Consider the following 23,480-nt stretch of genomic DNA (forward strand, 5'->3'; position numbering starts at 1 on the left):
TGAATCAGCACCTAGAAGCTTCTTCACTTTTTTTTTTACCTAAATCTGACCATTTGGAGACATTGACTCATTGCATTACTGCAGGTAGAGCCTGTCTCTTTACACAGTGTAGCTCAGCTGGTCCTTCTCAGAGCTCTCAGCACCTCTTGTGGGCACTGGTTGCTGGACCAGTGTATTCATGTAAAAGTTTTTCCCTCTGTGGGATTGTGTAAATGTGTCCTTCTCAAGTTGCCCTTGAAAACTGGCCAGATCCCTGGATCCAATTTGCCTGGACCTAGCAGACAATGGGATGACAACATGAAGGATTTATGGGATGTGCCTTGCACGTCTCTGAAGTCAACATCCTCACAATACAAAATTTGGTCCCGGTTGCAGTAACCTCAGGCCTGTTGCTGTATCTTGTAGCACCATCAGAGCCACACAATGTAAACGTTTATTGCCTTCTTTTCATGCGCCTGTGGCTTGTGTTTTGAGTTTCGTGCAATGCAGCGAGGAGGGCCTCCAGAGAGCGGTGTTATAAAAGAGCCAGAGGCCAGATGCGTATGAGACTCCAGTGCAGAGGAAAGTCCCCGCGGTTTGACTCCGTCAGGGCAGCAGGGTATTGAGAACAAGGGAAAATTGAGCCAGCCGTAGGATGCCATCCGGTCTTTAGGGCGGACAAATGCATGTAATCTTGGTTGGGGCTGTAAAAGCAGCATTGCTAGGCTGGGGGAGAGGAATGCGTGGCCGGGGAGCTGCGATAATGGAAGGAGGAGCTCGGAAGAAAGGGGAGAGGAGCAGCATTCGCTTTCCCTATCTCTAAACTTGATGCAGAGAGACGTTCGTAGTTTCCAATAAGCAGTTCATTTATCTTAACTTAATACCTTTTTACTCCATCGCTAGAAGGGTGATCGCAATTAAGGCAGCACAGCAGGGCTTCCTGTATAAACCTCCCAACACCGCCGGTTACGTTATTTGCTACAACCAGTCAGAGTTATGATCACCAGTGAAAAATAAGCTTCCTATCTGGCAGCTAGCCAGCTTCATCCCAGCCAAGCGGCAGAGTAGAAGGAGGGCTGGGAGAGGGAATGCATTGAAATGTAAAACGGTTAACATTCTACAATGTGTGTCAGCATCCACCAAGCAGTGCAGGCAATTAAGTAATGTTACATTGTACACTTCACCTTGGAAGAAAAGCTCATTTTGATGGAATAAAATACCCAAACGCCACGGACTCTACTGCCGATTTCACATCTAAAGCAGTGTTTTCCCTTCTATGCACAACGCTTAGCACAGAATTAAGAGGGGAAAAAAAAAAAAAAAAAAAAGCAGCATGATTTTAGACTTAGAAGATAAGTAAAAGTGTGGGCCCTCTGCCAAGTTTCTCACCATTTAGCAGTACTGAGATGGGATAAAGAGCAGATTTCTGACTGCTTCCCACAGCCACTTTTCTAGTTTTGCAAAGCTGTTTTGTATTAGAAAATTGTTGAAGATCTTTCATTGCGTCTTTTCTTTCCTCTGATTTAAGGGATCTTCGTGTCTCCTCCTCCTTCTGCTTTTCAGTGGAAGCAGCCTCTATAGGGGCCCTGACCTCGCACTGCATGGGAGCAGTTTGCTTTCAGGAATGATAAAGCTCTTCAGCAGAGTGACCAGGGAAATTGGTTGTGGCTGCATATGTCAGTCCTGCTGCACTATTTTTTTTTAAGGTAGAGGGGTCCCAAAATTAAGTGTGATAGCACTGCTGGAAATCTTCTACATCGCCCTATGGATAGCCTTGAAACTGGATGGTGACTTCACTGAAAAATAAAACTGTGTATGTATGTACATCTGGGCCATTAGCCTGAATAGCTGAACTCAAGAGATGAATAGAACTTGCCTGTTGCTTCAGTTCACCAGAAGGGAAAACCTGTCTTTCAAAACAAAAAAAAAAAAAGAGAGAGAGACAAAAGAAGATATAAGCAAAAAAATGTAGTCTCTAAATTCCTGTGGGCTCTATTAAAATTCTTCCTCTCCTGGCATGTTATTGGAGAGCCTTTAGCATTGAGACTTGATTGTCCAGTACTGCTGGCTTGTTTTTTTTAAAACCTGGATGTTGACTGGAACCAGATGAAAAAATTTAACTGAAATGTCTATTAGGGAACTAATTCTGGGAGGAATTCAACAGACTTTCAGGCTCATTTCTGATACACACCGATACCAAATTAGTAAAGAGATACTGCACATGCTGCAGACCGATAGAAGGAGACGAACGGGGAAGGAGAGAACAAAAACAAAGAGGCAAGAGTGTTTGCAAAGCTGGGAGGTGGAGGGGGAACCCTTTAACCAGGTCTTGTTTTACCTTTGGTCCATGACTCTTATGAATGTTACTGTTAGTTTAGTGATTAAACATAATAAGATCACGGGATTCAAGGAGGAAAGTTCCTATTTGCAGCTATGCAGAAGTTTCCAAGAGGCGTTTTGGATACACAAACTGTTGTTATACAAATGTAAAATGGCTTTTTCTTTTGTTCTAAACCTCTCTGTTCAGGGCATTGGAGCCTGGTGCTGCATCTTCCTTTGGTGTGGTATTTTGGAAATTTGTTGGGCTCAAATTCTGAATGCAGGCTCTGCTCTTAACACTTGGAGGGTGTAGGAGGCTGGCTTTGATATTTTGCATAGGTTCTGCTGAACCTATTTCAGGCTGCAGTTTTATGGTTTACACAAGAAAACAGCCTGAAGAAAGTGACATTTAAAACCTAATTGTTCATGAACCACCAAAGCCAGGGAGAGCTGGGAATCCCAGTTTTGTAGAGATTCCCTGCTGGTGTGAATGAATTTTGTGCCTCCAAATAGTCGCTGGTCATTCATATTAGGCACGGAATTGGTTTTTCAGACCTCTCAGAATACCCTGAAGAGCAAAAATGGGTTTCTCAGACAGCCAGGACCAAATTACTCCCAACAGTGCCATGTCTACCAGTGGGACACTTATTCAAATGGCAACAGAAAGTCCCCCTAGAAAGCATCCGTGTGACATTAGGAACATCTGAGCCATGGGGACTCCAATGGATTTAAATGGCAAACACAAAATGTCCTTCTGCCACCGCTTCACCATGGCGTATGTTGCCTCAACCTGGTAAACACCTTGCTGTTATGGACATGGGTGCAAATGGTTTTCTGGGCTTTTTCTTACCATTTATCTAGAGCTTTCTTGATAGCACGCAGCCTCTTGTTCTTTGTTTGAGGTACAGTTCTGACACAGACAAAATGTCCAGAAGGTCTAAGGCACCAATCTTGCAAGGACTTAGCCCCCTAAACGCATTGATTTAGTTGGGACTATTTGAGCTTATTGCTAAGCGTACACCCAAGCCTTTCCTGCTCTGAAGCCTCGATTAGTAACCAGGACAATAAACTGCTGGTGGTGGCTTAGAATGCCAAGTAGCAGGTTTAAAATATTTAGATGTCCAGGACCTGAATCCAAAGATTATGTATTCTATATTTCCATATTCTGAACGGACCTGTATGACATGGGGTCTTTTATAATGTTCCCACAGCACTCTTTTAATCCCTATTCCTTGTATTAACTGGAAAATAAATGTACTGCCTGGGGTAGAAGCTTGGTTCACCTTAATGGTATGGCTCTGGTTGCACGCTAGCTGGGGCAATAGGCTAGCAGGATCTATGTTTTTCCTGGGTTATTTTCTGCTGTTTTCACTGTTATCTTACTTATTTCTTTGCCTTTTTAGTGTTAGCAGTGGCCATGTTAGTTTGCAACAACATTCAAAGACAATTATGCGTTTTCAAAAATCTTTCAATGTAAATCACTCAGTTAATTGAATGCTGCAGTCGTCAGTGTGCCCTGTTACAACCAAATCATGAACTTTATGACTCTTATATCCTTCTTCCAAACTTCTCTATGTCTCGCTAATACCCTTCTAATGCCTTCTTAACCATCTGAGGCTACTAATGGTGGCAACTCCAAGCACCTTCTCCAGCTGTTGTTTCCCCTATGGCTTACAAAATGGGACCCAGGAGCTTGAATGATGTCTAGCTATGGCAAAGACCCCCCACAGTCAGTGGGAGTTGCTCTGCGGAGGAGAGTGGGTGACGGAACAGGCCAAATGAACTAGTCACTCGTGTTTATAAACACTAATGTGGCAGATTGGGGGACACATGGTCAACTCCTGCAACTGTGCTTGTGAGGCTTTAGTCCGCTCGCTTAAAAAGCAATTCACATGCTGTTCCTCAGTAAGATTCTTGGTCTGTTTAATAGGACAAATTAATCCTCTGCCTGACCTCGGTGAGTTTTATAGCAGCACTGCATGTAGCTCCCTGTGCTCAGCTGAGATAGCTCTGAGTAAAGTCAGCAGTGGGAAGAGCCGCTCTGTCATTTGCTTAAGGATCACTGCTACAGGCACAAAACACTAATAGCAAAATGTCCCTAAATATGAAATCCTATTACATATTCTGCAGAATGAATACAGACGGTGCCCCTGTGTAAGCTGAAATACCAAATACCCTGGTACCAGTACCCTGAGTTCCAGTTCCTTGTGTGTTGTCCTTGCATTATTTTAGTCCGAAATAGTCCACAATGACTTCTGTGAGCAAGGGGCTCTTCCGTGTACAAAAAGCCTGTGTTAATCTGTGATATGGAGAGCAAATTCAGCCTATAGCTCAAATGCACTATGCAGTCTCTGGGTTTCCTGAGCCCCTGTGAAATTAGCTAAAGCAAAGCTCTGACAGCCCCAGCACACAGTGGTCACCCACCAACAAGCTCATATTGCCCTTGATAGAGCAGGATTCTACCCAAGATATGGAAAGTTCCCATTCCTTCTCGTCCCAGTTTCAGCAAGAGGGGAAATGAGGCTTAAAGTCTGTCATTGCTCTCACTAATTCTAGTTCTCTTGGCTAGATGGGTAAAATTCATCTCCACTATAAACATCTTCAAATATTTACATACAATAACAATTATGGGCATTTTGATTTAAATGATTAAAACACCAGGCTTGACTAGACACTAATTGCTATTGATTGTTTAATGATATTGTGGAATGGTAATGCAGGCTTCATATTGACAGTCAAAAGCAATTGACCGAAAAGTCATTATCCATTTTTAGCCTTACAAGTAAACTGCCTGAATTTTGATTGAAAAATATTGTACTAAATGTAGAAAACCTCCTAAAGAAAAAGGATGAAATCTCTAACCTCCATATTATTGAAAGCCTTTAAATTACTCTTCTGACCACACAGCGGGAATACAAGAAGAAATTTAACCTTCATTTCCAGAAGGAAGCTTTGACTACAGTCAGTGGTTAGAGCACTAATCTTTTGGTTCTGGGACTGGGATTTAAGTTCCTTCTCTGATTTTTATGTGCAGTATGTTTATGGCCTCATCTCTCTCCTATAATTGGCATTGCATTTCATCACAAAACCATTATACATAATTTAGCTGTGTTCTTCATAGGTCAGACCTGAGTAGAAGGTCACATTGGAGCTACCTAAACCATATGCATTCTGAAGATAAACACTGAATCTTGATTTTCATTTTGCTGCCAATTCTTTTTTTTTTTTTTAGTGTGAAAGGGGGAAGGCAGGATGCAAGGAAAATCCTGAAAAATGCTGTATTTTACCAGTAGCAGTACACTTTTAGTGTTCTCTGTGTATATTACTATGCATGCAGCTTGCAGCAGAATATAGAAACCTACTGGGTAAGATCAAGGGTCCACAGACTCACTATCTTCTCTCTGATCATGCCCAGTATAGGAATTGTGATGGTATTATTGGACCTAATGTTCCTCAAAGGTGTATGCGAATTAACGAGGAATCGCAGCAGAGTCATGGACCTACAGGACGCTGAGCCATTGGGAGGCTCAGAGTTTGACCAGGGCTTGCACAGAGCTAACCAGTTACAAAATAATCATCCTGAAGTTGGCCGAGCCCAACTTCTGCATCTTGTCTCTCCCATTCATGTTAGTGGTTGTCCAGGTTTCAATCCAGATCCAAATTCAGGAACCAGATTATTCATCTCCAGAGAAGTGACCTCTGGATTTCAGTTCAAAAGTTGCATCCTACTCCTTCTAGAAATAGGAAGACATAGTTAACATAAGAAACAGGAATGAACCTTGAATTAAAGGAAGGGTTTGAGGAAGTCAGGATTTAATTTGACCTGGTAATTGTAGGTGGGTATCAGCCAAACGATCTGAATGTCCCGAAACTTCCATCAGTTTCCCACATCTGTGTTTTCCAGGTCTTCTCTACAAAGGGGTCAAAACATGTCTGGGTGAATTACAGTGGTAAGACTGGTGGGCAGAGCCATGAGAAAATTGAGCTGTGTGTATAATGTGGAGCCTGGCACCCGGAGGGGTAAATCCTGAGTATTTCTTCGTCTTTTAGCTGTTTCCGCTGGGGTGAGGCTGCTGTCCACGCTTAGATGTACCTGACCACAGTGAACAGGGAAAATAGAATGGCTCCACCACTAAGCAGGAGAAAGAAGCACAATTTACGCACTTAAATTAATTAAGAAAAACATACCTTTTCTGTATAAACTATTGTGATGCTCAGGAATCTTTTCTAAGAAACTGAAAAGTCACTATTCTAATTAGTACACTGAAATCTCCTCTCCTTGTTTGACGTATGAAGCTATTTCGTTACAACTCCAAGAGGATGCTAAATAGGATGCCTCAATCAGTATTAAATCACAACTGCTATTCAGGGCTTTAAGAACAAAAATATACACTTTGATAATTGTGCTGTGACCCCATTATTTGACAGGTATAAACCACTGCTGCTAGTGAGTTGTCATAAAATAATATGAAAGCAATCAAATCAATTTATAAATAGTAATTTTGTTTTGAAATAATTCTGAATATATTTTCCTAAATAGAATATTCAAAAATTACTTTTAAATACTTTTCTACAGGAAATGTAGAAAATATTTGCATATGCTACAATTAAGAAGGAAAATTAATATTAAAAGGTTTTACCTGCCCACCAAGCACGAATCAAGACCTTCCAGACTAGGAATGCTATGAAGTTTGCTTCAAGGTAAGATCAACATTTTCAAATATCTGTTTTCACTGGCAGACCCCTAAAATCTAAACATAATCAACTAAAAGTAGTCTGATCTTCATAAGATGACTGTTGAACCTTCAGAGGCTATAGAAGCTAAGAACCAATTTTATTAATTTTTAAGGCCAGAAAACATTCAGAACAGCTCAGGAAAAAAAAAAACAAACCACATAGTTACCATTCCAGTTCTAGTGGTATATCCAGCTAAAAATTCTCTTCCAGAAAGAAATCTAGTTTTGGCTGGGGTAACTCAATCCATGGACAATCTTTCTTTATCCTTAGTATTCTGCTAAATTTCTGTGTTAGCTGTCTTTCAGGAAAGGAAAGGTGCAGGGGCATTTTTCTATCTAAAATGAGTTGAACTTCCAGGTGCTGAATCTAGCTGATAAAGTTTATTTACTAAAAAGCCCTTTAGGACCTAGTGTTCTCTCACTATGACGACGCTTGATGATGCATAATTATCATTGAGATTGCTCAGTTTTAGGCTCAGTTCTGGGATCACTGGTCCTTTCTTGCAACCTTGCAGAGACTACTGCGCTGTTTGGGAAATGAAGGGAAAAATGACTTGCTCTAGTGCTCAGTGGCACTGAGAAGCTGGGAGTCAAGTACTCTGGTCCCTGCTTTTGAACGATAAAAGAGATGAGCCTAATATGGGATGACAGCTTCTCTGATGTGTGCAGTTCTCCTCTAACACCGTGTTCATTCCCTGTGCTGTTGTTCTTACACGAAGAGCACACATAAAGCAGATGTGCTTCACCTCTCCATGAACATTTAATAGTAGAGTGGAAAGTCATTGGCCAAGCTTGGCTGCTTGATTTGTCTGCTATTTCATTTGAATTTCAGGTGCCTCATCCTGAGGAAGAATGGAGGTGATATAGTCCAGGTTGCCTAATGTACCTAACTACCTTTTCTTACAATAGAGTCTGACCCTTTTGAACAACTGCAGACTAGAGACCAGACTATCTAATTTTGGTGCTTTCTTTCTCCATACTTAGAAGAGCTTTTCTGGACCAAAGGTCCAGAGGACAATTCCATTTGTTTTTGCCTCTTTGCCTGACAATACTGGGAGGCAGTGGGAAGCCCCAAGTACCACCAGTCAGTAGGGAATTTGATCTGCCAGTTTAAAAAAAAAAAAGGGTGCATGGTGGTCACAGTAGCAATGCTGCTATTTTATGCAGTAGCATATCCAGCCAGGAAGAAGACCCTGGTCTCTAAGTTGTGCTCAGCAGGAGGGGGATGGCACTCCTTCTGTCCACCCCAGTCTGTCCCCACTGTCGTTGGGACTATCTCTGTGGCATCCTTCGTCACTTTCCTAGGGCTGCAGAGCCACGAGGACTGGCAGAGTCATAGGGCTGGCCAGCGAGAAGGAGAGGAGAAATCTAACTTTAGCCTAACCGTAAGGGCTCTCAGCTGGAGGAAATAAAAACTGGGCTCCAGGCCCAGCTTTCTGTCAATCCTGTGCAATTTTCTTTAACTCATCAGCGGGGTAACAGTGAAGAAGTTTGTAGCAGGGACCTGAGGTCTAGGTCTTTTCCCTTGACCACCGGCCACTCCTCCCAGTTTTTACCTAATCCTTGGGAAACATCTTTCACCCTCTTTTCTCTCCTGGAAATTTTTGCATTCCTGCCGGGCAGACATAGCCCAGCAGCAAGAAAAAAGTGCAAGAGCAGACACGTCTAGGCTATCTTATATCCTAGTGGTTAAGGACTTCTCAGGAGATAGGAAACAGGGAGATTAGTCTCCCCCGGACTGAACAGACATGAACTACAGCATCCTACTGTAGGTGAGCATTTAATTGCTAAAGAAATGGGCCAGAGGCTGGTGACACCTCCACCACCACGTACTGTCATCTTTGCTGCAGCCCTAATCACATCTTTGCACCTCTAGCAAAACAGGAGATGGCAACAATCTTCAAGATTAAGGACGTCTGGTGATGGCTGGTGACCATAGCTATGGAGCCAGCAACCTTTCAGGATTAGTGTGCTTAGACATCTCCAGGGCAAGGCAAACTTGGTGTATACACAGGCTGTTTGGGACTTTTGATGAATTTCAAGCATCTAGGTCTCATTTGAAGCAGGATTTGAGCTAGCTAGATTGCTTTGTAAATGACTAAAGATGGTTTATAATTTCGTGCCTTAATATGTGATCTTTTGATAGGATTCACAAGTACTGGGCTGGGAAATGAAATACTTTTGAAATGTCTGGCTAGGAAAACGGGAAAATGCAATGCTTTAATTCAAGTCACAGAGACTTCTCTGTTTGTTTTAGGACACTCAGTCACCACTTCTGGTATAATCCTATGCACACTGGAATTAGAGATGGAGATAAGAGCTTTATGTGTTTCTTTCCAAGATCTCTTTTTCTTAAGTGATTGGTACTCTCCCATTAAATTGAAAAGTTTCTATTCAAAGTGTGAAACTTCAATTATGGGTAGTGGTGTCTTCTGTATATACATTCCATCTATCTTTATATCTGACCTTTCTGGTGTTAACAAGAGACTTACTAAGCATCTAATAGGTAAAGCGCTCTGAAAAAAGGCATGTAGGCACTTTTATTACAGCTTTGTTTTTACTTCAGATTGAATAAGCTGGAAAGCAATGCAGATATTAATTACAATCCCTTTTGCTGTGTAATCAGAATAATATAGGAAATACTTTCCACTTTCCTGGCAGTGGCCCTGATCCAGCAACGCACTTAGATGTAGGAATAGTCCCATTCAAACAGGCAGGAATTTTATAGGATCAGAGTTGAAGTGTACGTAAAAGGGATTTTTTGTAAGTAAATGTGTGAAAACACATATGTACACACACACATAATCCAGATTAATTACTTCTTGTTAAATTCTTAAAAGGCAATTTTCTAATTTCTGAATATTAGGGACAGACCTAAAAGGAGGCAAATGTTATTGTTCGCTTCACAGCAGTTACTGTGAGGCCTCTGTCTGTTTGATAGTACTCCTACTAACCCACATGCAACACCATGCCAAGGCTGCCATATGACCCCTGGAAAAGAGCTGGCTGGTGGGATGAGTGGGAAGATGTTCGTCCATCCATGTAGACATGCCCTTAGTCATACTGAGTGAATCACATTTTAAAGAAAAAACTGAATTCCTGGATGAGAACGTCCAGTTCTTTTGGATTTATGATAGCATAGTCTGAAGTTAGATCCAAAGTTCATGGCTGACTCTTCCCTCCAACAATCCAAGCCAAAATTCTGGACAGGAATAAATATCCTGTAACTCTTGGAGAATTTGAGATCCAGAGCAAAATTCTGCAACTCACATCCCTCTCTGAGGGATTGCAAGGTATTTTTTAATTGAATAGTTGTTTTCTTCAAACAACATGAGGCTTCAGAATTTGTCCTTTCGCCTCCAACTCCATTTTGTCACTTGTGAACAATCTATACAAACACGTCCAGGTCAGGTATCTAAGGTTTACAAATGCAGCTTTGCATACCTCTCCCTTTCTCCTTGTCTTTCCTCTGTCTCTTTCCTTGGAATAATAATAAAAGCTCTGCTTGCTAGTAAAGTGCAGGGAGCTGGTGCTTGCAGTGGGGCTCATAGCACATGGGATTTGTTGGTTTTTTGTTTTTTTCAACTAAGAATAAAAAGGAAAAAAAAATCCTAGGACCTGTATCTGTTAAGGTCTGATTGAACACCACCACCAAGATAGGGAGCAAGCATGGGTGATTATGGGCCCAGCACTTTGGCTTCCTCCCTAGACCTCTTCTGATTAACCATGTAGACATTCACTTGCAGTCTTAAGGTTTCAATCCTCTGAAAATATAGACCCTTGCTTAATTTTGCACACGGAAAATTGATATATGAAGAAATCTGTGCAGGGTCAGGGCACCAGTGAACAAGGCACAGACTGAGAGAAATGCAGAGACAGAGCAGCTTACTCATGGTCAAAATCAATTGTCAAATAGCACCAGGAACAAAATTCTGTTCTCCTTAGCATCAGTCCACCAAACCCTCCCAAGTGATGCCTTCAATAAAGAAGTGTTGTCATCCTCTCCGATAGACACTGTGTAGTACTGCTACAGGTGGTTCTTTACACCTGGAAATGTGGAAAGACAAGCTCTGGAGTGGGACAGGTAGATAACTCAAAGAACATCTAGAGATTGAGAGATACTGCAGCTGATCAGACCAGAAAGCAAGAAAGCTGCCTTCTCACTTCTCCAGAATAAAATCCTACGAGACCCGGTGGAGTCCCATAATTCTGTAATACTTGGCAAAGGATTAAGCACTGCAGAGGACCCAGCCTAACAGCCACACTCGCTGTGAGTAGTTAGGAGCTCTTCGGACCATTCTTCACACTTTAGGAGGCCCCTCTCGAAGCAAACATACGTCAATAGTTTAGAGGCAGAAACTATCAAGTCATGCTGGGTTACTCAGAAACAGAGAGAAGAAACCGGTATAATGGGAAAAAGAAATGATCTCACCTGCCTGGTGGTAGAGACACATTTCTCACAACATTTAATCTAAGAACTAGTCTTAGCCGCTGGCCATATCTATCATTCATCATGACTTAATGAGAGAGGAACTGTCTCGCATTGGGTGTAGAGCTGTGCAACGGCAACAACGATAAACATTTTTGCACTTATAGTGGAATTCCCTTATCTTTCTTTTTTCTTTCTTTTGACATATTCAGCACCACACAGCAGGGAGTAGTTTGGTTTTATATAGAGCTGTACACTGGCTGTGTGCTTTGCAAAGTAATGGATTGGTATAGTAGCAACAATACAGTTTATGCTGCTTGGACTGCCAGCTCAGCAAGGGCTCACTGGTGGATGTGAGCCTATGGACATGAGGAGTGCTGGTTACAGCATCAGAGATATCCTTCTCCTTCAAGCTTTCCAGCCATAGTTTACCAGCAGGATAAAAAGATGAGTTGCAAAAATCCCACTGAATCTTTGCAATCCTTTGCAATTGAATGCTGTTCCTGAGACTGTGGTGCAATGAATAGATGACTGGTTTTTGAACAAGCTGTTTCAGATACTGGATTCATTTTAGCTACAGTAGCATCAAGGTCCATGCACACCCATAGCTATCTGCCTCTCCATCATAGTCCTATGGCATTGTATGTGTCTACGAAGGGTCCTGGTTTTTCTGCTGCCCTACTTTGGATATGAGATGAAATATCATGCTTTGATTACTTCTTGTTTTCCCTATGCCTCCTGCTCATATCAGGTGAACATGGAGGTGTCACCTAGTGTCTGAGTGTGCTTGCAGTAACTAATGTGCCTTCCAAAATTCTCTCTGTCCAGCCACCATACAGTATAGGACAACATGCAGTCATGGCTAAACCTACCGATGCGAAGATCTGATACAGGAAAGGCAACGCTAGCTGAGTTACCATGAAACTACATGGAAAAAAGTACCTCACTGATGTCCAGACCACAATCAAAGAGGTATCAAAATATGTTGTTAGTTTTTTAGTGATGTCAAACCCAGCTTTCTGGCAGACAAGTGGAGTCAGAGGAATGACAGCCTCAGGTTTTAGTAGAAAAACATCTGGCAAAATAGCAGAAAGGTGAGTGCTTCTTAAAACATACAGCCCACCCTGGGAAGGGAAGAAGATTCAGAGCACTCACAGACTCTTTAGGAAGGTGGCTTTCCCTTCCATGTAGCCTGTGCTGTCCCTCCAGGGCACGAGGATCACAGTGTTTGCCAGATCTGTGATCCCCCTAGACTAAAATACAAAGTGGCAGTTAAATGAACAAAGTGCGAAGTAAAAAAGGATTCTTTCTCTCTCAAAATCTACACTCCTCTAGTCAGAGATCGGAACAGGGGATCGAGAAACAAGAGTACATCTAAAAATCACAAGCAATTATAGAGTGGAAAAGATGCTACCAAAAATGCCACCCTTCCTCCCAAATGTGAAGTCTCTCATTCTAAGGAAAGAAGTGACGGAAAGTCTTGGAAAAAAAGGATACCAATTTTTAATATTAGTAAACTGGACTTTCCCCCCCTCTTTTTCCCCAAGAGTGTTCTCAGAAAAATCTGGACTGCTTTTGATTATATAGAAAAGAATCAACCTGAGCCAAACACCCGGTGTGGAAAACCTTTTCTTATCCCACCAAAAGTTTGCAGAGTTATAAGAAATGGAAAACTGAACATTTTGATGAAAAGCATTGTCTTAGGTTAGTAGTGGGCAGTGTTAACTTCCCTAACAGCAATACCCTTTATCCATGGATGAGAGTACAAATAACCACATTTCTAAGTACAAATTATGGCATGTGCATAGGAGCTGCTTCAAAACCCCTTGAAGTCCATGAAAGTCTTTCCACCGGTTTCACTGAATTTTCACTTGGATCAAGCCCAAGGGGCTGAATTTGTTAAAACATCTTAAGACAGGAGAGTGTTACTTTGAGCTAAATTTGCAAGGTGATTATAAAAATAGTTGGCCGTTGAAGTAATGTACAGGGAAACCACTGTTTGCTAATGAGAATAGCAATGGACTTAATATGTCTAACTGGAGGTAATAAATAAATCGGTCTCAGATTGAGAGTCTGGGTAGTTACCTGAAGCCAGGGAAAAGAAGCTCTAATGTTCGTACATATGCTGTATAATAGGGACTGAATTTCATGAGGATTTTGGAGATTTGTCTAGAGACAATGGAGCTTTAATAGCTGAGTGCTTTTTTATAAACCTTCTTAAACTAATGTTACTTGAATATATTACTGGATTACATGCACCAGCTATAGAATCATTTATGAACAAAAAATTGGATTTAAAACCAGAAATTCTGCCAAGACTCCAGTCTCACATTGTTTGACACAAAGCACCAAAACTCAGATCTTTTTATGTCCTGTTCCTATACATCTTGTATGTACAACCCTTTTGAACTTTTAGGTGATTTTGATCCAATTCAAATAGCTTGCTTCCTTCATCCTATAAATTTCAATCTGTTTCGATCATACTAGAGGAACAGTACAAGTTTCTTCCAGCAGATAAAACAACTCCTTTAAATTCCTGTGGGTGTTAAATGTCTACTACCCCAGTGCTAGTTGTTATAAAAACTAATTCTAAGCTATGTTCCACCTTGAAATGCTTTCATTTGAAATTTCTTCAAGTCTTTTTATGGTGAGCAGGTTATTTGGAAGTTTTTCCTTTTCATTGCCTATATAAATTCATAGACTGTGCGTCTAATTCCTGTCTGAAAGTAGGTACAAGTCTCACCCTGATGGTGTCTGGAACTGATTCTTCAGAGCATCAGCTAAGGCTTGGCTTGCTTGTACTGGACTTACCAGAGGGAGTTCTTCACCATAACCAATGCAGTGTCCAATTCCTCCTGTACATTTTTCTATAGCTTGGCAAAAATAGAGTTAAGTAGTGACCAAAATATTAAGCAGATCTGGGTAACAGTTCAATGTACTGTGTGGTCACAGACACCGGTGAGGACCTGATCTGCAGGTATGGGTTGAGCTTCATGAATATTGGGGTGGAGAACACAGGTCCATACTATGTGCACGTGCACATGTATGTGGTGTGGTCAGTCAGCTGGTTGAATGAAGCACTCATGGCATCCCCTATCTATCTCTTTACTTGCCAGACATAGATGAAGAGCGTCTTTCTGGAACATACCAACATTGCAAGCTTGGATGGGATTTATAGGCCACTGGTGCTTGGTCTGTCCTTTGTGAGGGCAAGCAAACTGCTTGGAGCTAAGGCAGGGGACATGAGACACTGGAGACAATCTGTCTTTCTGTAAAGCCAAGGGAAGCTCTGTGTATCTAACAGGCACTGCACCCTTGTCATGAACAGGAGATAAATACAGACTTTCCTGCCTCCAGCTGAACCTGAAACCAACCCTCTTTCCTTCTCCTTTGGCAGTATTGGCCTGAAAACAGAGGAGAGGATGTAAGAGTACTCGTGTTCTGGAGTTGTCCTTTCCATTTGTGAGCCCTACACACACTCCCACAGGCAGAAACACAGAGATTACTAAATCAGGAATGTTATCTCTTTGTAGGTGGGAGAAAGAAATGGGAAGGAAGAAGATGTACCTGGAGACAGAGCGGGGAAGAGCTACAGACCTAATTTAGGAAAGATGACTTACTTAGCACAGCAAACAAACACTCAAAGGGACAGCATGCGGAAACACTTACCATCCTGGGGTGGAAGAGAGAGCTCATTCAAAAGAGCATTTCCAGAACAGGACTGTGGGTGAGGACATGAAGGTGTCCTTCCTCCTGTGCACCTAGAGTAGTTCCCCCTCAGCCATCTTCCACCTTCTCCCCCACTGGGTTTTTTTAAGGGCAATAGTTAAGGTGGGTCAGGGAGAAAAAAACCCCTATCAGCCAGGATGACTCAGGCAGGTAAAAGATGTGCTTCCCCCATTCTTCTCTTCGGAGCAATGAGGTAATGTTGAGAGGGGCTGAGGCTGGTGGTGGAATGACCTTTCTGCATCTGCCACAAGCCAGGGAAGATGAGATGTGAGACTCCTTGGGAGGAAGGGATCTGAGGCAGTTTGGAGCATAACGGATTGGAGGTGAAATAGGATTCATAAGCAGGAGGTGAGGACACAGGGTTAATGTGGTGGATGGCAACAATTTTAGCTGCTGGACAAGGAGACAGGCAGAAGTGTGGGTGAGTAGAATGATGGAAACAGTGGGCTTTTCAGGGCTTTCCAGATGACTCTGAAGGCATGTGTAATAAGAAGAGTTGCTCATTAGAGGTGGTGGACTGACCTTTGCGACTTGACCAGTCTCTCCCATGCAAACTGGCCTATCCCACTGCATATATAGGATGTTTGAAAGGAAATAGGTAAAATCCACAGCTGTTGAGGGGCACTTGACACAGCATGGTGAGCAGCATGGCCACAGCAAGGGCAGCCTTGAAACTTGCTGTGATCCTCCTTCCGAGGGAGCATGCTGCTATTGAAAGATCTGCAGCCTCTCAGATGAGCAGGGATGTTGGGAAAACAGCAAGGAAGTGGTTGAGCCAAAGATTTGAAGCGATAGGAGTCAGGAGAAAGACATCTTAGGAAGATGAGTCTGATTTGAATATTGCTGAGCATCTGAAGTGAAGAAGCACCAGCATAAACAGAGCGTCTCTGAACACCCAGCTTTCCCCTTTCTCCTCTAAGCTACACGAGCATGGTTCACATATAGAGCAGAGAGGAAGCCCCTTCAGCTGTCTGCCTGGCACATTCACAGCAAAACAGAAATTGTTTTGGCTTTCAATTTCTAGAAAACTCTCTTCTTAAAAAAATAAAAAAAAAACCCTTTTGTAGCTGAGCAATGTAGGAACAAACTCTGAGTCTTTCTGTTGTTTCAGTTATCTTTGTTAATAAGTAGAAATGGCTCATGTCGTTCTGCTCCATCATCTTGCTGATGCTAAAAGGACGCAGTAAGGGACAGTGATGCAATACTGCATCCAGCATACTTTGGTATTATTAATATTGCATTGTGAAAGGCCTTTATCAGCTAGATTAGAGCAGTAGTGGCACTAACACTAAGAAATGCCTGTGCATTATCAGTACAATAATAATTATATAATTGTGCCCCAGAACTATGCTCTCATTAAAGAGGGCTCTGAGATACAGAAAAACCCAGCAGCTGAATTCTAAAGAAACTCATTTGGCCAAAGTTCTTCTCATCAGTAACCTATTTTTCTGACTATTGAGGAAAGAGGCTGATGATTTCCCTGCTCTGCTCGTTTAAGTATCACCTCCAAAATAATGCCCTTTATGAAAAATTTCAATCAGGTTTCAGACCTTATCATAATGTGGAGGCAGCTCTTCCCAGGGTCAGCAACGATTTACATATGTGTAGTATGCTGATCGCAACTTACCGTCAGCAGTTTTATTTTTGGATTTCTCATCTTTTTCACAGGACAGACCACACAGTCCTGAGATCAGCTTGGGGAAAAGTGACTGTACAATTTCCAGCATGGCTTTCAGTGAGTTCAGCCCTTACATTACCACATCCACCAACTGATTTAGCAAACAAGATGGGATTTTTTTTTTTTTAAATTCCTCCCACAGCTTTGCCTACCAGTTTCCTGAAAATCAAAGCTTTAGGTTCATGCTTTAATAGAGATAATATCTTTTGTACTGGCAATTAAGCAGCAGTGGGACTGAACTGTGTGTGAAGTTCAGCTGTGTGTCTCAGACCACTGACACCAAGGCTAATGTATCGCTGAAATCCTCTCCTACCAACCCAAAGCAACATACTCCTTGAATCTTCCACATAAACAGCATAGAAACAGGGCTGAATTTTCCTCTTTGCTTCATCACATTTATATTGCTTCTCTCCTTTTCCTCCTTTCACACAATTCAGATGGAAAAATAGGATAGTACCACTGAAGCTTGGGTTCCTGTTCATGAAATTGTTGTATGTATTTATGAAATGCCATTCAATACCAAGTGCATAACCAGGACTGAAAGCAGGCTGGGACCCCAAAACACCTTACCCCTGCCTGAATATCATAACCAACAGACTGCAAAACAAGGATCTTCTTTTTTGACTTGTGAAACTTGTATTGCTGAAAAGTGGCCAATTTCAAACAATTTACCTGGAGCATGTGGACTCATATCCTAGCACCCCAAGTAGGGAGGGAACATGGCTCCCATTTAGGGCCTTAACCCCACTGCTGTCACTGTCTTTCAGAGAAAATAATTATAAACTGAGTTATTTTTGAGAGTCCGTGTCTTGTTAATGTGAATTAGGGATAATCAGACCCATGAACGAGGGCTAGGTAGGTATCCAGAAGTATGCATAAGACAGTTCTTGTCAGTATGAGTGGGGTTGGGACAGGCATCTCCTGTTAAGATGTCTTAAGATGGGACTGGGTCTTTTCTTTGCCTATTTACACTTCTGTAAAAGGGAGGTGATGGCTGTGAAAGGCACTTCAGGGGCTGAGCAAATCAAGGGCAATTGTTTTTCCTCTTTGCTGCAACTAAGCAAAAAGGACGAGAGGAAATGGCCTCAAGTTGCACCAAGGGAGGTTTAGATTGGATATTAGGAAAAATTTCTTCACAAAAAGGGTTATCAAGCATTGGAATAAGCTGCCCAGGGAAGTGGTGGAGTCACCATCCCTGGAAGTATTTAAAAGACAAGTAGATGTTGTGCTTAGGGATATTGTTTAGTGGTGGACTTGGTAGTGTTTGTTAGGTTAATGGTTGGACTCGATCTTAAAGGTCCTTTCCAACCAAAATGATTCTGTGATTCTGTGAAAAAGAAACCTGATGGAGAATATAAATGTTTTCCCTCAGAAAGCCTCATCTGCCACACTTCACAGTGATATCAAGCAAGATATTCCTTGCATTGCTCAGTGTACACAACCTCTGATTAATCCCATTAACTTCAGGATCCTGCTCACATGCTTGAATCTAAACACATGTCTAAGCATTGTGCTAAACTGGGATTGTGGTGCTCTGGTTCTCTACTCATAAAGCCAGACTGGTTTTCTGGCAATTTCACTTGAGCTTCTTGAATCCATTTGGAAAACAGCAGCCTAACCTGGAGTACTTTGCTTTTTGTTTCCTATATCTCTTTGAGTTAGGTAAGGATACAGGCAGCAGAGAGTTTGTGACCACACAGCATCCAAACGCAACACGTCAGAGGCTTTAACATTGTAATTCAACAAAAAAACCCCAATGAAAAAAGTTTGTCTGATTTTTTCTTTCCCTTGTTAAACCTCACTTCTCCTCCTGTTTCTTCTTCTTCTGACTCATGATAGCACCTCAGTGCTTCGGTCATGACAGACATCTCTCCTGCTTATACCAATGCTAAGAGAGGATACCTACTTTGAAGAGATTGCGGTCTAATGGAAGATGATGCAGCAAAGATGCTGCAAAGAAAGAAGGAAAGGGAAAGAAGCAACACTGAGAGGATGAGGAGCACATGTGACTTACCTGGACAATTAGATGTTTTAAAAAAGCCATAACCAACGAGTATAAATAGTGTAAGAGCTGATGGATCTGTTACAGCTTTTTCTTTTGTTTCAATATTTGTTCCTTTACTTTAAAAGGTGTTGAAGCTGGGTTTGGAGGATGTAATAGGCTGAGTTTTGTCCTTTTTTTTTGAAGAGCAGAATGTTGTTGTTCTTTTTTTTTACCCTATCATCTTTTTAACACCTCTCCAGGTGTCTAGAATTTCTAAAAAAATAAGTCAGTAGGACAGTAAATTCATCAGTAAAGCTCCCTTTGATCTCCTCAGAATGGATGTCTGCAGATATTCCCTCAAGTCTCCTGTCCACTTCTTATTGACAGATTTGACTGCAACTAAACTGTAGGAGGCCAGGAATAATCTGTCAAAACTCCTTTTTTGCTTTTGCATGTTTCAGTAAACACAGCTCTTTAGGGATAACATCTGCTTCCTGAAGAAGACTTCCACTTCAGAAGAAAAGCACAGGCATTTACAGGCAAATTCCCTTTCCCTTCTCTTTTTCTCCCTTGCCCTGCCTTGCCTTGTCTTCCCTTTATGAATTTTTCTCTTGATATCCTCATGAAGTTGATGTTGTTGCCCTTTATCCATCCTTACACAAGAGTTACTTGCCAAGTGAAGCAATTCAGAGGAGGGTACAGCTCCATCTGCTCTGACCTTACAGTAAAATAAAAGGCAGTGGAAGAATGAAATTGGATAAATAAGTAAAGTTTGGGGGCCTATGACTCTTCCCTGTTTTCTGTGCATTTATCCCCAAAAGTATGATTTTAAGGTAGGCTATTATTACTTGTGTTCATCTCACTAACTGTCTGAATCCCAGCTAGTCACCCTCAGCTCTCTCTGCAGTCAGTGCAGACCTAGTCCGGGGAGCCAATGATTCATTTCATCCTGAATTAGATATTCAAAAGTGTTGAGAGAATCGTGTCTTAGGTGCCTGTTTGTCTCCATTGACTATGAGGGAATGACTGTCTGAGTGACTAACTCACCTGCAGCCATCCACTTATAGACATCTGAAGGCTGGCAAGGCAGACTCTGCCTCCTCTGACTGATTTCTGAGGATTAATTTCATTCTGTCTGGTTTTGTGCCACTTCATTCATTCTTTGTTAACTAATGAACATAAATTCTGTCTTCGGATGCTGTGAGATGGGCCTTGGAGGATTGGATTTAATTATTGCAAAAGTTGCAAATATTTACATTTCTACCAGTGTATACTGGCAGGTGTGCCCTTTCTTGTGGAAATACATCATTGCGTTTGTGATATAGATATCAAAAAATCTGTTTCATATCCAAGGGGCTCTATTTATACCAACTATTGAGAAAATAATAATTTACTGGAGAAATAGTTTCTATTAATATTCATTATCATATGTCTGGAAAACCCCTACACAAAATGTAATCACAGCCTGTATTAGTTCTGTAATTTGTGCACCTGACATGCAGTTATTTGAGAACCGCACTGGTAGCAGTATGGACAGAAACTCTCCACTTACAATGTTTCACAGTATCTGGATGGGAAAGGAAAAAATGGTGGAAAGATGTGGGATATTTCCATCGCAGCCTGAGAGAGACAGCCAAGTCCAGCTGTCTGCAATAATGAAGAGCTTAAAAAGCTTTATATGGAAACTGGACGAGGAAGAAGGCCCTAATGCACTGCTGAGGTACATATATACTGAAGGGTTTGACTGAAACTGGGGAAGGGTTGGAAGATTTTGAGTTTGACTCCAACTTGGAAATGGAATTTGGAAAATAAATACCAAAATGTGTTAGTTTATGATGGTTCAGTTGGAGATGGAGGAAAAGTGAAGTAATAGCTAACTAAAGCAACTGATTTAGTGTTACAGCATGTTGGAAACTTAGCAGCAGATACAAAAAGGAGGAAAGACTTAGGGGTGAGATTCATCTCTCCTAGCTTCAGGGATAGGATCCATCTCACTGAAATGTGGGTGTATAGAGAGTGATTCACTGACCAAACGTAGGAGTCCGCTTCACAGTGAGACAAATCGCTTCCTAGGCTCTGCCGACCACATTGACTAGATCCCCAGTGCCGGCAGTGGGAGTGCAGACTTCCAGCTCACATGTAGACTCTTGCATTGCACCATCCTACACTACCTCCTACCCAGGCTGGCTTTAGGGATGGGATTCACTGCCTCTAATTTCAGACATCTCCACAGCACACATCTACATCAAGCTGGTCACCCTGGGCTCCCTGCACAGTCAATGGAGAGACACAGGTATTTTTAGGGAATGAGTCATGATAATGCAGATCTGTCCCTCCCAACTGTTGGGCTACAAAGCCAAAGTCCATCTTGCTTGATCTCGTGATTCCTGCAGACTTGCCTACATTTAAAAGATGGAAAAGGAGAGGCCATCACCCCAGTCTGAAGGGGTGTAACCTGAAGAACAGGGAGCTTCAGGCTCAGCTTTGCAGAAGGCTTGGAAGCCACGTTTTCTCCCAGCTCCCTTTCCCCATCTGCAGGCCCTCTTCAGCTCAGTCTCTGTGCCTACAGCCAGCTCTAGATATACAGTTCAGAGGGTGGCATTGCTGTCACTTTGTCCATGGCCGGGCACCAACATCTGCAGCCCAGTGCAATTCCAGACCTTCTTTAGTGGTGTCCCACTCCATCTGTTCAGAGCTTGAAGAACCTCTGGGCTCTACCTAAGCGATGCTGGAGCCCAGCTCTGTACTGTGGCTTCCACACCATGGCCAGGTACCCAGGAGTGTGTCACCACGCACCTCAGTTGTGAGCACTCACGTCCTTTCTGGGACTCAGAGCTCATCTGGGTCCCATTCTTGCTGAAACTATTATTTCAGTAAAGTGTTTGCCAGAGGGAATTGGTTATGGAGAAGTTCATTGTCATTTTGGCTTTATTTTCATAGAGTTATTAATTTGGGGAAATGCTGCTTTACCCGTCCTCGGCTTCCAAGATCTTGTGCCAACAGTGCTCCCAGTTGCGAAACCAATGAAATAGAAAACAAAAACCATCACTTTCATATTGCTTCTCTCCTTTCCCCAATTCATAAGGTCCCTTGAAAACTGCATATACATATGCTCAGAGGAGACATTTAGCCATCACTCAAAGGATGGTGAGTACTCAGCAGACAGCTGGACTGTTTGGACAGGAAGGGAAGAAAATTGCTAAATGCCAGGGAAAACTAAGGAAGAAATTTAGATAAGTGGGACATAATCACCTGAGCTGAGTCTGAGCCAGGACACTGGAGCAAAATATCTTCATTGTTTGGGTCCACCAGCACCATCCAGTCTTCCTGGATCAGGACTTTGGTCTTTTACTATGCACGAAAGGGGTTGGCTCTCCCTAAGCAATGGCACTGTTGGTGGGCTACGGTCTGAGCCAACAGCCCCCAAATATTTCCTTGTAGGACTTTCTCCCTATCACGTCCTCCAGCCCAGATTTTCTTAGCTCTAATAGATGCTTGGAATCACTTCTTTTGAATAAGCAACTGTTGATTTAGTACCAAGCCACAGTTTTTCCAAGTGCAAAACACAAAATATACAAGCTACACATCTGTCTTTGCACGGAGAGATGCAGTCCAAATCCGCTGGAGACAGGAAGAGCTAATTCAGCACTCTTGCTGAGCTCCATTAATCCACATATTTAATACAAACACAACTTCAGAACTAATTCTGGCTCTGATGTAGAAAGCAGATGTAAAGGGTGTATGTGTGTCAGAAAATCCAGCTTTTCAGATTACCCATCATTTGTGGTTTGGATGTTAATGTGATAGTCAAACCTCTTAGGATTATCTACCTGTCAAGAAGAGAAAAGTAGCAGTATTTTCTGTTAGGCAAATGTTAAACCACATAAATGAAGTTAGTCCATTGCCAGCTGCCTTAGAGGATTGTCTAAAGATCCACTGTGGTTATCCTGTTTCAGAACTAAAACTTGTTTATCTAGCTAAGTGAATTTAATTATTTGGATTATGTATGGAGGGCAAAATCATCAAAGATGACTCCATTTTCTGTGTTTCAGTGTCTGGGTGCTCAGTGAGGTTACACCGGAGGAGGCCAAAATTTGGAGGCTGGCAGCATACCCAGGAGCTCTACCCCACCGAGTGCTCTACAGGGTCAAATTCTCATGCAGATACCTGAAAAAAATCTTCAGTTCTTGAGCCAAAGGCACGCAGAAATGTGTAGAGCAGAGAACAAGCAGTAAACACCTATAAATTTCTTTCCCATCCTTTAGGACCTGACCTCTTGAATTCCCTTTGTGTCTCAACTGGCAGGTCCTCACTGCAACAGATTTCAGTTTGCCCTTGAAGCAACGTATGTGACCGCGAGAGGGGAGGGAGTTGTCTGCTGGGGGCAAAGCTGGGACTGGTACAAGTGGCAGTCGAGAGGAGATGGGACGAAAAATACAGCTGGAATATTAAAAGGTGGCCAGTGCAGAGTTTTCTGAAAAGTCAGCGTAAAAAGCTTTTCCTTTCCCCTACCCAAAATCTATGAACCTCTCATTGTGCAGGGGCAACAGCCACCGTGCAGACTAGCTGGGGCAATAGATCAACCCCTGCGCCCTGCAACTCGTGCCTCTGCTCCTGGGAAAGACA

The sequence above is a fragment of the Nyctibius grandis genome, chromosome 7 (assembly GCF_013368605.1).
Source record: "Nyctibius grandis isolate bNycGra1 chromosome 7, bNycGra1.pri, whole genome shotgun sequence".
NCBI lineage: Eukaryota > Metazoa > Chordata > Aves > Nyctibiiformes > Nyctibiidae > Nyctibius > Nyctibius grandis.